Below are 15,782 nucleotides of genomic sequence, written 5' to 3' on the forward strand. Positions count from 1 at the left end.
TAGTCTCACCTATGCGGGGATATAAAGAACGTCAAAAATGGAGTTCGTATGAGGAAGATATGAATTTTTGAAGTTTATTAAATATTTTCGATATTTAATTTAAATATAAATTCGATATTATCCGGAAGGGGGGGGGGAGTCAGCATTCTTATCCCCATTACGCCCAGCGTAATTCGGGTTTCCAGCCCCCTATAAAAGGAAGTCGAGGGCAGCCGAGTTCTATTGCTCCATTCTTCCTTCCTCTCGCGTTTTTACCTCGTTTTGCGTGCAACTTATACCCCGAAGCCCCGGTATCATTCCCGAGCCCCGAAGCAAGTCCCGAGGCCCCGAAGATCCCGAGAAGTGCAATTCCCGAGACGAAGCTCTGCCCGCGAGGAGTCCGGTTTTTGTGAAGATCTTCCAGATCTGCCGAAGAATACTACTTCTACAAGCCGTAGTGTTGTCCGATCATCTTCTAATCAAGTGAGTGTGTAGTTACTTTCTTCTAAACACATAAATATTAAGTATTTGCTATGAATTGAAATATATGCTATGTGTATAATATAAAGATGTTTATATGTGTGAGCGTGTGGTCACTTTCTTCTAACACATAAATATTAAGTATTTGTTATGAAATACGTGCTATGTCTTTATATATTGTTTGTTTATTTGAGATATTGGTGGAATGGATGAACTATATAGGTTTTAATGAGTTAAACTGTATATGTAATTTATATCTACAAATATGTTGGGTAGGACATGGATAGATGAGATCCGTGAGTATGGATCAGATCAAGAGGTTAGTTTTAGATCCGTTAGTATGGATTAGACCAAGAGGGTAGTTTTAGATCCGTGAGTATGGATCAGGTAAAGATATAAACTTGCTATTAGTCCGGGAGTATGGATTAAGACTAAGTTAATTGTCCCTTGTCTGGGAGTATGGATTGGGCACAGTTATAGATCCGGGAGTATGGATCAGATATGGATTAAGATTAAGTTAATTGTCCCTAGTCCGGGAGTATGGATTGGGCACAGTTATAGATCCGAGAGTATGGATCAAATTAGGATTAAGGTATAGTTAATTGCCCCTATTTCGGGAGTATGGAATGGGTACAATTATTGATCCGAGAGTATGGATCAGATCAGGAGGTTAGTTTTAGATCCGTGAGTATGGATCAGGTAGTTTTAGATCCGTGAGTATGGATCAGGTAGTTTTAGATCCGTGAGTATGGATCGGGGGAAAAGGTTAGTTTTAGATCCGTGAGTATGGATCAGGTTAAAAGGTTAGTTTTAGATCCGTGAGTATGGATCGGGTGAAGAGGATAGTTTTAGATCCGTGAATACGGATCAGGTAAAGAGGTAAATTTTAGATACGAGAGTTTAGATCGTGTCGTTGTGAGGATCGATGGGGGTGGGATAAGAGTTGCCTTTATATGGTGAAATTGTACAAGTTTGAATGTTCTATATTTATAAATATATGATATAATATTGTGGGATGAAAACCCTATATGCTCACCAGGCTCCCAAGCCTGACCCACTCAGTTTTCTTTGTATCACAGGTATCAATACGAAGACATATTTCACAGAGAGATTTAAAGGAGATATAAATCATTAGTGTAATTGAATGTAAGTTCTGTTTATGCTTATATGTCTGTATCGGAACATGACATCCCGAGGTTTTATTATTAAATGAAAATGCATTCTCTTTGAGAAATGTTTTGATAAGTTATTATCATATCTTGTTTTGGGAACAAATTCCGCAACCGTTTTCTTTAAAAGATTACTCTGATTTTATAAAACAAAGCATAAACAAATCGGTCCCTTCTGGCCGTGAAAATGGGGATGTCACATTCCTCGATCGAATCGTGGAATATCATCTTCGTGTGGAATGCTTGTTCCACGGGATTTAGGAAGACCATAGTTGTCGAACTTTGACATCTACTAAACGGGAGAAAAATAAATTCAAGTTAGTTGATTGATTGAGTCCTTAATAAATCACCCAAATGAGATATTAAGGTTAGGACCCAACACAATACGCTACATGCCGTAATCTAGTTGCAGAATATTTGAAGGTAAGTGAATGACGATTCACTAATTTCCACCATGAAAAACGAAAAAAAATTTAAGTTTTAAATCTATGAAAACTCCTAGATCCTTTGAGATTCATTGAACATTTCAACGGCAAGTTTAAATCTTGATATGCCTCTCTAGTTTGTGACTGGGATACTGAGGATCACAAAGCGGGTGTGAATAACCATGCAAACTTACATGGTGCCCTCACATGTTACAGTCACCTATTTGATGTGCCGGTAAACCACACACGCTCCACCGAACTATGACAAACATTGAGTCACCCTTTGCTACCTTTGCTTAGAACCATTTAATGTACCGGTAACCCACACACGCTCCACTAACGTCTTCGCAAGGGTACAAAGTGTAATTTCATGGAATTGCATCAATTCACTTTTGCCTAAAGTAACTAAGATTGGGAATTTGTAAAACATTTAGTTACTTTTGTACTTGATTATACTTATAATGGAATGTTCTGTCCTATCCTACCCGTTCGGCTAACGACCCTCCACTAGTCAAGAGTGCGGTGGGTAAGAGTGGATACCCATTCAATCGCCATTTTATAGGCAACTTCCTTAAACACCCCTTATAGACCAACTTCGTGAATGAGGCCTACTAACGGTAAGACTGACTTTTACTCATACATATATAATGTTAGAATTTTAATGTTATATATAGTATAAGGTGTATTTTACACTTTTAAAATACTAGGTGGTCTAGTTTAACAATTATACTTTTAATTCAATTAAATTGCAAACCAAAACTTTATGGATTTATTAAACCTATTTTAATGATACACCTTAATTAATTAATAAAACCATAAGGGTGTGATTTGAACTTTTCAAAACAATACTAGGGTTTTAGAATTTAGCATTCCTAAATTAAACTTTTAATCAACTTTTAAATTCCAAAACTTGAGGGCAAGTTTTGAAACATTTCAAAACATTAGGGTTTAGAATTTAAATATACATCAAAATTAAACTTTTAATTAAAATTTAAATTCCAAAACTTGAGGGCAAGTTTTGAAACCTTTTTCAAAACATTAGAGTTTCAACTATTTAAATTTCAAAATAAAACTTTTAAGTTGAAATTTAAACTATAAAACCTAAACGGGAAAATTGAAACTTTTCATACAAGATAATTCAAATCTAAATTACAAATAATCAAATTTTATCTAATAAAACAAATGATTATCTAAGTTTTGACAATTATCTTCTATTTAGGTAAGGATAATCACCAAATATTGATAAAATTCGGATTTTATAACAAAAACATGTTTATGGTAATTAACCAAAGTCAAAATAGGAAGAAAATCGCGAATATGAGCTGTCAGACCCTTTGACTCGTCGAGTACAACTGACTCGGCGAGTTCACCAAGTGTGTAACGATCCAATTTTCACGTCCAAAAATTTCGTTTTTAAAACATTACTTTAGAAAACAATAATAACTAAAACATTGCTTAGTTAAACCATTTCACATCGAAAACCAAATTTGAAATCCATAACAGTCAAACAACCAAAATATCAGAGTATCAATCCCAGGGTAAACTCATAAGTGCGGAATCAAGGAGTGTGTGTGATGAGCCGCTACCGCGCCTGCTCCTTCCCCTTGGCTGAAGAGGTACATGAAACAACAACTGAAAAACGTAAGCACAAAGCTTAGTGAGTTCCCCCATCGTACCACATACCATACAATACATAACATACATACTGCCAGGCTATTCTGGGGTGCCTGACTACCCGGTACGGCCATTTTGGGGTGCCGACTACCCGTGCGGCCATTCTGGGGTGCCGACCTATCCGTGTCAAGCCATTCTGGGGTGCTGACTACCCGTGTCAAGCTTTTCTGGGGTGCTGACTACCCGTCGGTCCTGACAACCGAGCCTCGGGGACTATTTCACCCCCTACTGCTACTAACACACATAACATATTATCAAACATATCTGGGGTGTCTGAATTACCCTTCGGTCCTAACAACCGAACTCGGGGACTGGTCCCCTCCTACTACCTCTATTGCATATAACATAACAAGCCAGCATGCAAACACATAATCATATACTGTCAGACATTTCTGGGGTGTCCGAACTGCCCTTCAGTCCTAACAACCAATCTCTACCTCTATCACATAAAACATATCATGCTAGCATATAACATATCAGGTAGCAGCAAACCTAGATGATATCACAAAGACAATCATCTAACATATGACTCCTACTGGTGGGCCGACATTGTGGCCGTAGACCCACCGCTACTGGAAGGTAACTCACCTCAAAGTAGCTGCTGATCTGATCGGGAACTGACTGTCTACTGCTGCTGCTGCTGCTCCGGAAATCCTCCGGCTGTAATTCCCACAACATACTCAATCAAGCACTGCTAACTGTCCTTTGGGTAAAATGACCATTTTACCCCTGATCATGTCATAAGTCAAAGTCAGAGTCAACTTTCAGTTGACCCGACTCGCCGAGTTGGCTCTCCAACTCGCCGAGTCCCTATCCACTTGATTGCCCTGAATCCCATCTCTACTCGTCGAGTTAGGCGTTGACTCGACGAGTTCTCCTTCCTAAACTGATGTTCAAGTCCTTCATCCTACTCGTCGAGCTGTATGAACAACTCGTCGAGTTCATCTTCATCCGATGAACACTTATGCTGCGACTCGCCGGGTTGTATGAACAACTCGCCGAGTCTGATCTTGATCTAAGGAGATTGCCTTGAACTCGCCGAGTCAGGGAAATGACTCGCCGAGTTCCTTCATGGATGAGTTCGGCTTCCAACTCACTGAGTCACACCCCATGACTCACTGCTCACACTCGACACAACGAAAAGGGGACAAACTCGAAGACTCGCGAGCAGACTCGCTGAGTCAGATGAACGACTCGCCGAGTCGTTACCATGCAAGCACTATAAACGCGATTTTGCTTAGATCCAGTCCATGCCAGTCACAGATCTGGGTTCCTAGAGCATGAATCACACGTAAAGTTTCCAACTTTACGTGTAGATATTCACCACTAAGGGTTTTAGGGTTCAAAATGCACCCAAAAGGGTAGGTCTAGGGTCTTCATGCAATATGGGTCCATAAAGGCAACAGATCTGAGCTCCTGGAGCTCAACCATGCCTAGATCTAAAGGCCAATCAACTTATTACGAATTATATTGCACATACAAGCTTGGGAAAGGGCTCACGAAAGACTTAATGGAGTAATAAGCATAGAAACAAAGGGAAAACGGGTTATACCTCGAAGGAATCATTGAGAGAACACTAAGATGCTTGGCTTCCTTCCCTTCCTCTTGATCTACACCACTTCCTTCTCAAAACCTTCAAGAACACACAAAAATGCTTCAAACTCTCTAGGAAATAAGCTTTGAACGAGGGTTGGGGGCTCTGAGGGTGAACGGGGGCTGGCTTGGGGCGGACATGAGGCTTAAATAGGGTGCAAACCCCTGAAACTTAGGGTTTCATCCAATAGCGGTGACTCGCCGAGTCCGGAATATGGACTCGTCGAGTCACCAACTTAAACATGTCCCGGGTCCCGCCTCTACTCGGCGAGTCGGACCTATGACTCGCCGAGTCCAAGGCTAAAAATGGAAAATACTCAAATAAGATTTACGTACTGGGAACCAGGTGCTACAAATCTCCCCCACTTATTATAGACTTCGTCCTCGAAGTCTGCTGCTCGATCCCGAAACAGCTCGGGGTAATGTTCCAACATTTCTTCCACCGGCTCCCAAGTCCACTCCGAACCCCTTCAGTGCTGCCATTGTACCTTCACTAATTCCACCTTCTTGTTCCTCAGATCCTTCGACTTCCGGTCGAGGATCGCGAGTGGGCGCTCGATGTAATTCAGGCTGTCATCAACCTGAATATCCTCTAATGGCACCACCGCTGAATCATCCACGAGACACTTCCGCAGCTGAGAGACATGAAAGGTGCTGTGGATCTAGCTCCCAAGTCCATTCTGAACCCTTGCGGTGCTGCCATTGCACCTTCACTAGCTCCACCTTCTTGTTCCTCAAATCCTTTGACTTCCTGTCGAGGATTGCGACTGGGCGCTCAATGTAATTCAGGCTGTCATCCACCTGTATATCCTCTAACGGCACTACTGCTGAATCGTCCACTAGGCACTTCCGCAGTTGAGAAACATGGAAAGTGTTGTGGATCTGGCTGAGCTCGGCTGGCAGATCCAGCCTATACGCCACCTTGCCCACCCGGGCTACAACCCTGAACGGCCTAATATACCTCGGGCCCAACTAACCCCGCTTCCTGAATCGAATGACGCCCTTCCAAGGCGACACCTTCAAGAGAACCATATCCCCAACCTGGAACTCCAGGTCGGATCGGCGCTTGTCGGCGTAACTTTTCTGCCGACTCTGCGCGGTCTGAAGCCTGCTACGAAGCCGTTGAATCCTCTCGGTAGTCTTGAGCACCACTTCGGTGCTCCCCATGACCCTCTGTCCAACCTCTCCTCAGCATATCGGGGTCCTGCACCTCCGTCCGTACAACATCTCGAAAGGAGGGCGGTCGATACTCGCGTGGTAGCTGTTGTTGTACGAGAACTCAGCCAAGGGAAGATAGGTATCCCAGCTACCACCGAAATCTAGCACGCATGCCCGCAACATATCCTCTAAAGTCTGGATGGTTCGCTCTCTCTGGCCATCTGTCTGCGGGTGAAAGGCGGTGCTAAAATGTAAACAAGTGCCCAACTCGTCATGAAATCTCTTCCAAAACCTGGAAGTAAAACGTACATCCCTGTCCGAGATAACCGATACTGGCACCCCGTGCCGCGCCACGATCTCCCTGATATAGATGTCGGCCAATTTCTCGGCCGATATGCTCTCCTGAATCGGGATAAAGTGAGCACTCTTGGTCAATCGATCCACGATGACCCAAATCTAATCCACTCCACGCGCGGTCCTGGGAAGGTTCGTAATAAAATCCATCGTGATATCTTCCCATTTCCACAACGGGATGTCCAACGGCTGCATCTTGCCATGCGGTCTCTGATGTTCGGCCTTGACCTTCCTACAGGTCAAGCACCGCTCAACATACCATGCCACATCCCGCTTCATGCAGGGCCACCAATAATCTGGACGAAGATCCATATACATCTTCGTCGCCCCGGGATGAATAGAGAATCGGGACTTGCGCGCCTCCTCCATCAAGATCTGGCGCACACCTCCATGATACGGCACCCACACCCTACGGTGTAGTGTCAATAGTCCTCGGCTATCAAAATCGAAGGAGGAAACCTGACCCACCACACGCTCGCTCTTCCGATGTTCCTCCTTGATAGCCTCCTGTTGAGCCTCCCGAATCTGCTCCAACAGCGGAGTCACTACGGTCATCCTCATGCAAATATCCCTGATCGGCGCCGCTTTGCGGCTAAGTGCATCGGCCACCACGTTGGCCTTCCCCAGGTGGTAAAGGATCTCGTAATCATAATCCTTCACCACGTCCAACTACTGACGCTGCCTCATGTTCAGATTCGGCTTATCCATGAGGTACCTCAAACTCTTGTGGTCCGTGTAGATGGTACATCGAACCCCATAGAGGTAATTTCGCCAAATCTTGAGGGCAAAAACCACCGCCCCCAACTCCAAATCATGCGTCGGGTAGTTCGCCTCGTGAGGCTTGAGCTGCCTCGAAGCGTAGGAAATGACATGCCCCCTCTGCATCAGTACCGCGCCCAACCCTGAAATAGACGCGCCACAGTACACCACAAAATCCCCTACGCCCTCTGGCAGGGCTAAGATTGGCGCCTCGCACGATCTCCGTCTCAGCGTCTCAAACACAGCCTGCTGCTCGGGTCCCCACCGAAAGACTACGGCTTTCTTCGTCAGCCGCGTCAGGGGTACGACTATCTTGGAGAAGTCCTGAATGAATCTACGATAATAGCCTTCCAATCCTAGGAAACTCCAAATCTCAGATGGAGACTTCGGAACCTCCCATCTCATCACGGCCTCGACCTTGGCCGGATCGACCAAAATCACGTTCTGGTTGACAAGGTGTCCGAGGAATTGCACCTCACGCAACCAAAAATCACACTTGGTGAACTTGGAATACAAGCTCTCCCTCGTCAGAGTCTCTAATACCTCTCGCAGATGCTCCTCATGCTCTTCATGTGTCTTGGAATAAACCAAGATGTCATCGATAAAGACTATCACAGACCGATCCAACATCGGTCTGCATACGCGGTTCATGAGGTCCATGAACGCGGCAGGAGCATTGGTGAGCCCAAACGGCATCACCACAAACTCATAATGGCCATAGCGCGTCCGAAACGCGGTCTTCTGCGTATCCTCCTCCCTGACCCTCATTTGATGATAACCCAAACGCAAATCAATCTTGGAGAACCAAGATGCTCCCTGAAGCTGGTCAAAGAGATCATCAATCCTCGGGAGTAGGTAACGGTTCTTCACCGTTACCTTGTTCAGCTCCTGGTAATCTATACACATCCGATTCGACCCGTCCTTCTTTTTCACGAACAGAATCGGGGCTCCCCAAGGCGAACTGCTCGGTCGAATGAATCCTTTGTCTAACAGCTCCTGCAGCTGTGTAGACAACTCCTGCATCTCAGGAGGAGCCAACCGATATGGTGCCTTGGCTATCGGAGCCGCACCAGGAATGAGGTCAATCCTGAACTCCACCTGTCGCTCTGGAGGTATCCCAGGAAGCTCCTCCGGAAAGACATTTGCGAAATCTCGCACCACCGGAACCTCACTCACCGTCGCCTTACCCGCCTCCCGGGTATCCATCACATACGCGACATATCCTGCGCATCCCTGCTGAAGATAGTACCTAGCCCTTGCTGCTGAACATACAGTGGGTCCACAATGTGGCCTCTCGCCATGAATCACTAACTCTCCCCCACCTGGGGTCCTGACTCGCACTAGCTGCTGTGCGCAATCTATCACCGCCCCATTGGGGCTCAACCAATCCATGCCTATAATCACCTTGTTCCCACGCAACGGAATGGGAACCAAGTCTACCAAGTAGCGGTCCTCAAAAAAACGCAGTACGCAATCTCGAAATACCATCGATGCTCGCACCGATCGATCATCAGCAATCTCTACCTCTAAAGGGCAATCTAACTCGCCCGAAGACTCATGAAACTTCTTCCTAAGCGCAAGGGAAACAAATGACCGGGATGCACCCAAGTCGAACAACACCTGAACTGGGATGCCGTTCACATGGAACGATCCTAATGCATACATATACATACGGAGCACATATCAATATCATAACATCATAAAAATAAAATAGAGGGAAAGAAACATACCCGTCACCACATCGGGTGCGGCACGTGCCTCCTCGGCGGTCAGCTGAAATGCCCGACTCCTCACCACTGGAGCCTCTGCCTTGCCCTGCCGGCCATCCGTGATCCGCAGGGTCGCTGGAGCTGGCGCCTTCACTGGCGCTGAAACTGTTAACTGGGGGCAATTGGCCTTCTTGTGGCCCCTCTGGTTGCAGTGGAAACACAGCAACTCAGACGTCTGAATAACTGTTGCCGGAGCAGTGCAATCCCTGCTAAAGTACCCAGACTTGCCGCACTTATAGCAGCCTGATGATCCCAACCTGCACGCCCCCTCGTGCGGCCTGCCGCATTTCCTGCAGCGGCTCGGTCCCGACTGGCCTTTCGGCCTACCATCTGATCCCTTGGGCTTCTTCCCCGAAGCCCCTCCTATCTGTCCCTCCTCTGACCTCCGTTTCCGGATGTGCTCCAAATCTATCACCCTCTCCCTCGCCCTGGCAATCATGGAGTCCAAGGTAGGGCAAGCTGAAAAACTAACGTGCTCCCGGATATCAGCCCGGAGCATGTCATGATAGCGGGTCCTCCTCATGTCCTCATCGCCCGCATATTGGGGCACCAACAGTGCCCTATCCCGGAACTTGGCGGTGATCTCCGTCACGGTCTCCGTCGTCTGTCTTATGTCTAAAAACTCCCTGGCCAGCTGCTGAAGCTCGACCGCCAGTGCAAACTCTGCCCTGAACCTGGTCACAAAGTCCGACCAGGTCATAACCTCGATAGCTGAGGCTCCCAACGAGTCACCCACTGACTCCGACCAATCTCGAGCTCGGTCTCGTAAACACCCTGCTGCATACCTCACCTTCGATCCCTCGGTGCAGAAGCTCGTCAACTGTGCAGACTCGATGTCTGCAATCCATCGCCTGGCAGCAATAGGGTCTTTCGCCCCGTGAAAATCCGGCGCACCACTTCCCCCGAAGTCCTTGAAGGACAATGTGCGAGATCCCGACTGTCCAGATGCCATGTCACTCCTGAACGCCCTGAGGCGATCCTCCATCAACTCGATGATCCCTTCCTTGATCGACCCGAAGATAATGGGAGTCGACTCAAGGATACCCCTGGTGATCTCTGACACGATGAACTCACGTAGTCCTTCATCTACCGGCTTGGAACCTGATCCCGAACCTGACCCCTCTCCTGAACCGCCATCTATCGGCCTCGGTCGAAGTACCACCATTCTGCAATACATAATAACAATCATTAGTGATATTGATACTTCCTGAGGGATCACTGCTACTTACAAGTTCCCTGGTCTTATCTTGGCCTTCCTTGGTTCGGGTACGGATCCTCTGCTTTCAGTAGTACGGGCCTATACTACCTTCCACATCTATCCGTACCTTCTTCAAAGACTGCCTAGACTCCACCAGACCCCTTCCACTACGGCTAATCACTGCTATACTCATCCTAGGGTTGCCCTAGGGAAATCTCAGGCTCCACCCTACCAGGTCCTAAGCTGCTGAAGGCCCCTTAGTAGTGCCAATTAACCATTACCTGAATACTATCACATGTGGTGAGGCTCGGATAATCCTTCGAGTAACAGGCTCATCCCTACAACAGTTAGACTCAAACGAGAGCTGTGCAATAGGGCCAAACCCAGCACTCTAAGATTATTCAACCCTGATCACATGTAACGTGACGTATTCACCTAAGGGCTAACTCCCACCAATCAGAGTCCCACAAAGCACAAAGCAAGCAACATTCGAACTAAGGGAACAATCTCAAGCAAATCCGCTCTCATAGAGAGAAGCTGATCTAGCATACAGAGATAAACTCATACTATCAGGCATAACCTAACAGGCTATCCTACTGTTGTCTACTCGATTCTAGCATGCAATTTTCATACACTGAAGCACATAAAGCAGGCACATAAGGCATCATTACTAGATCCTTAGTCCTATTCTAGCATGTTGTTCTACTGAAACTGATAAACACAACATAAGCTTGTATGGGTACTTTGGGGAATACTAGGGATGAGCAAAAGGACCGAAACGGACCAGACCGAGGAACCGGCTTCGGCCAAAATCAAGAACCGAACCGGCCCGACGGTTCTACTGGTTCCAGTTCTACCGGTTCCCGGTTCCTACCGGTTCTTGTCGTGTCTTCAAATGTTGGAACCGCTCCTTGAAAAATAGCATCATACGGTTCCAGTTTTTGCCGGTTCTACCGGTTCCGGTTCCTACCGGTTCCCGGTTCCAAAAATCCACAAAAATAATGTCCCAGTCCCGGCCCGACCGGTTCCATCGGGTTCCAGTTCCGGTGCCGGTTCCGGTTCCGGCCGGTTCCCCGGTCCATATGCTCATCCCTAGGGAATACTTACTCGAGCTCGGCCGGTCGCGCACATCACACACTTCGTTCTTTCTCAAAACTCTTTTCTCAATCTTTAGAAAACATTTTCTTTTGGAAAATCTTTTAATCCCTCGATTTGAGTTCAGACACCCCCGAAGGTGTGTCCGAATCCCTCAAACCAGGGCTCTGATACCAACTTGTAACGACCCAATTTTCACGTCCAAAAATTTCGTTTTTAAAACATTACTTTAGAAAACATTAATAATTAAAACATTGCTTAATTAAACCATTTCACATCGAAAACCAAATTTGAAATCCATAATAGTCAAACAACCAAAATATCAGAGTATCAATCCCAGGGTAAACTCATAAATGCGGAATCAAGGAGTGTGTGTGATGAGCCGCTACCGCGCCTGCTCCTTCCCCTTGGCTGAAGAGGTACCTGAAACAACAACTGAAAAACGTAAGCACAAAGCTTAGTGAGTTCCCCCATCGTACCACATACCATACAGCACATAACATACATATTGTCAGGCTATTCTGGGGTGCCTGACTACCCGGTACGGCCATTCTGGGGTGTCGACTACCCATGCGGCCATTCTGGGGTGCCGACCTACCCGTGTCAAGCTTTTCTGGGGTGCTGACTACCCGTGTCAAGCTATTCTGGGGTGCTGACTACCCGTCGGTCCTGACAACCGAGCCTCGGGGACTATTTCACCCCCTACTGCTACTAACACACATAACATATTATCAAACATATCTGGGGTGTCTGAATTACCCTTCGGTCCTAACAACCGAACTCAGGGACTGGTCCCCTCCTACTACCTCTATTGCATATAACATAACAAGCCAGCATGCAAACACATAATCATATACTGTCAGACATTTCTGGGGTGTCCGAACTGCCCTTCAGTCCTAACAACCAATCTCTACCTCTATCACATAAAACATATCATGCTAGCATATAACATATCAGGTAGCAGCAAACCTAGATGATATCACAAAGACAATCATCTAACATACGACTCCTACTAGTGGGCCGACATTGTGGCCGTAGACCCACCGCTACTGGAAGGTAACTCACCTCAAAGTAGCTGCTGATCTGATCGGGAACTGACTGTCTACTACTGCTGCTGCTGCTCCGGAAATCCTCCGGCTGTAATTCCCACAACATACTCAATCAAGCACGGCTAACTGTCCTTTGGGTAAAATGACCATTTTACCCCTGATCATGTCATAAGTCAAAGTGAGAGTCAACTTTCAGTTGACCCGACTCGCCGAGTTGGCTCTCCAACTCGCCGAGTCCCTATCCACTTGATTGCTCTGAATCCCATCTCTACTCGTCGAGTTAGGCGTTGACCCGACAAGTTCTCCTTCCCAAACTGATGTTCAACTCCTTCATCCTACTCGCCGAGCTGTATGAACAATTCGTCGAGTTCATCTTCATCCGATGAACACTTATGCTGTGACTCGCCGAGTTGTATGAACAACTCGCCGAGTCTGATCTTGATTTAAGGATATTGCCATGAACTCGCCAAGTCAGGGCAATGACTCGCCGAGTTCCTTCATGGATGAGTTCGGCTTCCAACTCACTGAGTCACACCCCGTGACTCACTGCTCACACTCGACACAATGAAAAGGGGACAAACTCGGAGACTCGTGAGCAGACTCGCCGAGTCAGATGAACGACTCGCTGAGTCGTTACCATGCAAGCACTATAAATGCGATTTTGCTTGGATCCAGTCCATGCCATTCACAGATCTGGGTTCCTAGAGCATGAATCACACGTAAAGTTTCCAACTTTACGTGTAGATATTCACCATTAAGGGTTTTAGGGTTCAAAATGCACCCAAAAGGGTAGATCTAGGGTCTTCATGCAATATGGGTCCATAAAGGCAACAGATCTGAGCTCCGGGAGCTCAACCATGCCTAGATCTAAAGGCCAATCCACTTATTATGAGTTATATTGCACATACAAGCTTGGGGAAGGGCTCACGAAAGACTTAATGGAGTAATAAGCATAGAAATAGAGGGAAAACGGGTTATACCTCGAAGGAATCACTGAGAGAACACTAAGATGCTTGGCTTCCTTCCCTTCCTCTTGATCTACACCACTTCCTTCTCAAAACCTTCAAGAACACACAAAAATGCTTCAAACTCTCTAGGAAATATGCTTTGAACGAGGGTTGGGGGCTCTGAGTGTGAATGGGGGTTGGCTTGGGGCAGACATGAGGCTTAAATAGGGTGCAAACCCCTGAAACTTAGGGTTTCATCCAACAACGGCGACTCGCCGAGTCACTAACTTAAACATGTCCCGGGTCCCGCCTCTACTCGGCGAGTCGGACCTATGACTCGCCGAGTCCAAGGCTAAAAATGGAAAATACTCAAATAAGATTTACGTACCGGGAACCAGGTGCTACAAAGTGACTCAGCGAGTCAAACACTCAGAAGCCTAAAAAATCGATTTTCAGTGCTGATTTCGATCAAATATGCATCAATACAATGGAAACCAATCAAGGCTCTGATACCACTGATGGGCTTTTGCCATAATAACATCCTATGTGCTCATACAAACCCTAATGCTTGGATCTAGGTTTTCTCTATTGTACATGCAATTCATCCAAGACTATAAACCCTAGATCTAGCATATGATAATCAATATAACATATAAATTAGGGTTTAGATCATACCTTGATTGTTATGTAGCAATAACAATCTCAAATCCTTCTTGTATTGACTTTAGAAAGCTTAGAGTCACAAATGTCACTCCTTTAATGGTTCACAAACACCAAGAGCAAGAGGATGAAGAAGAGAAAAGAAGCAGGCTGCCCAAAACGTGTGGAAACCCTAACCAATTAGTTCACCACGTTTTTGGGGCTTAAGGGTCCTTTAAATAGTGAGGCTGTTAGGGTTATCTAACAAGGAAACCCCAATTTGGATGCTTAGGCCCTAAGCAACCAAGGGGCTCCTTCCTTAAAGGCCTTTGGACGATTTCTAATGGGTTTCCCCATAGAATTCGTCCACTCCTTTAATATGGAGTCCATTAGCTCAATATTCAACTATCATACAATTGACAGTTCTAGTCCCTTAAGTTTAATTAATTTCTTTTAGTCACAAACTTAATTTTTATTAATTCTTGACTAATATTAATTAAACAATATGATATCTCCTTTAATATATTATTCTCATAATACATTAATAAATCATATTTAATCATTTCTCTCCATTATTCATCATATCAAGTTGATTTGGTGAAGGCAACCCAAAAGGACCATGCACCATCGGGTCAAGTACATACCAAAATAGTTATGGACTTAGACACTAATCCAACAAAAACAAACTTATATTTTGTATCAAAACCCATTAGTGGTATCAAAGACATCTTTTATATGTTAAGAAAAATCCATAGTTGTCTTCTTTTCAACTTCTTGGTTAAAATTGTTTATTTTTATGTATAACCATTTTTCATGCATTTTGGTTCTATAAAAGTTGCTTTAGAAAAAACAAAGAGTTGTTTGCTATAATATTTGATATGTTTTTGTGTATAAACAAGCCATTTGGACTTTTGTCTTGTATTTGGTTGTTATTTTTATTTTTCTTCATAAGATGTAATAGATAAATATGTAAATTTTCATTTGTTGTTTTCTTGTAATAAATTAGTTAGACTAGTTGTACTTCTTTTTAAATGTAACAAGATGAAGAAATGACCTCCTTGGAGATGACTTAACCATTTAAGACTGTAATCCCAACCATAAGCTTCTACTTTTGGTTTTGGACTTAATTATAGTCTTAACGGTTTAAGTGTTTCAATTTTCACAACATGAAGATTTGAAGTCCTTTTGCAAGCAAGAGTTGACTTGGCAAGTGGGAATGTCATAATTTCTTCGTTCTAAGTCTGATTCCGACGACCCTTATATCCACGGAAAGATAATGAGAAGATCTACACTATTATCAACCCACTCTTGCCTAAAACTTTCCGAACTTATATCCAAAATTCATAAAAGGCCCGAACTGTCACTTTACCAATATACCCTTGGGCTCCAAAACACAAACCACACTCCCGGGTTATCTAATCTACCTTTTCCACACTCAAAGGGGTCTAACTCTCTCTTTCCCAAAGGCCCTAAGCCTTATAATAGTCGATCTTT

This window comes from Lactuca sativa, chromosome 2 (assembly GCF_002870075.4).
Source record: "Lactuca sativa cultivar Salinas chromosome 2, Lsat_Salinas_v11, whole genome shotgun sequence".
Taxonomy (NCBI): Eukaryota; Viridiplantae; Streptophyta; class Magnoliopsida; order Asterales; family Asteraceae; genus Lactuca; species Lactuca sativa.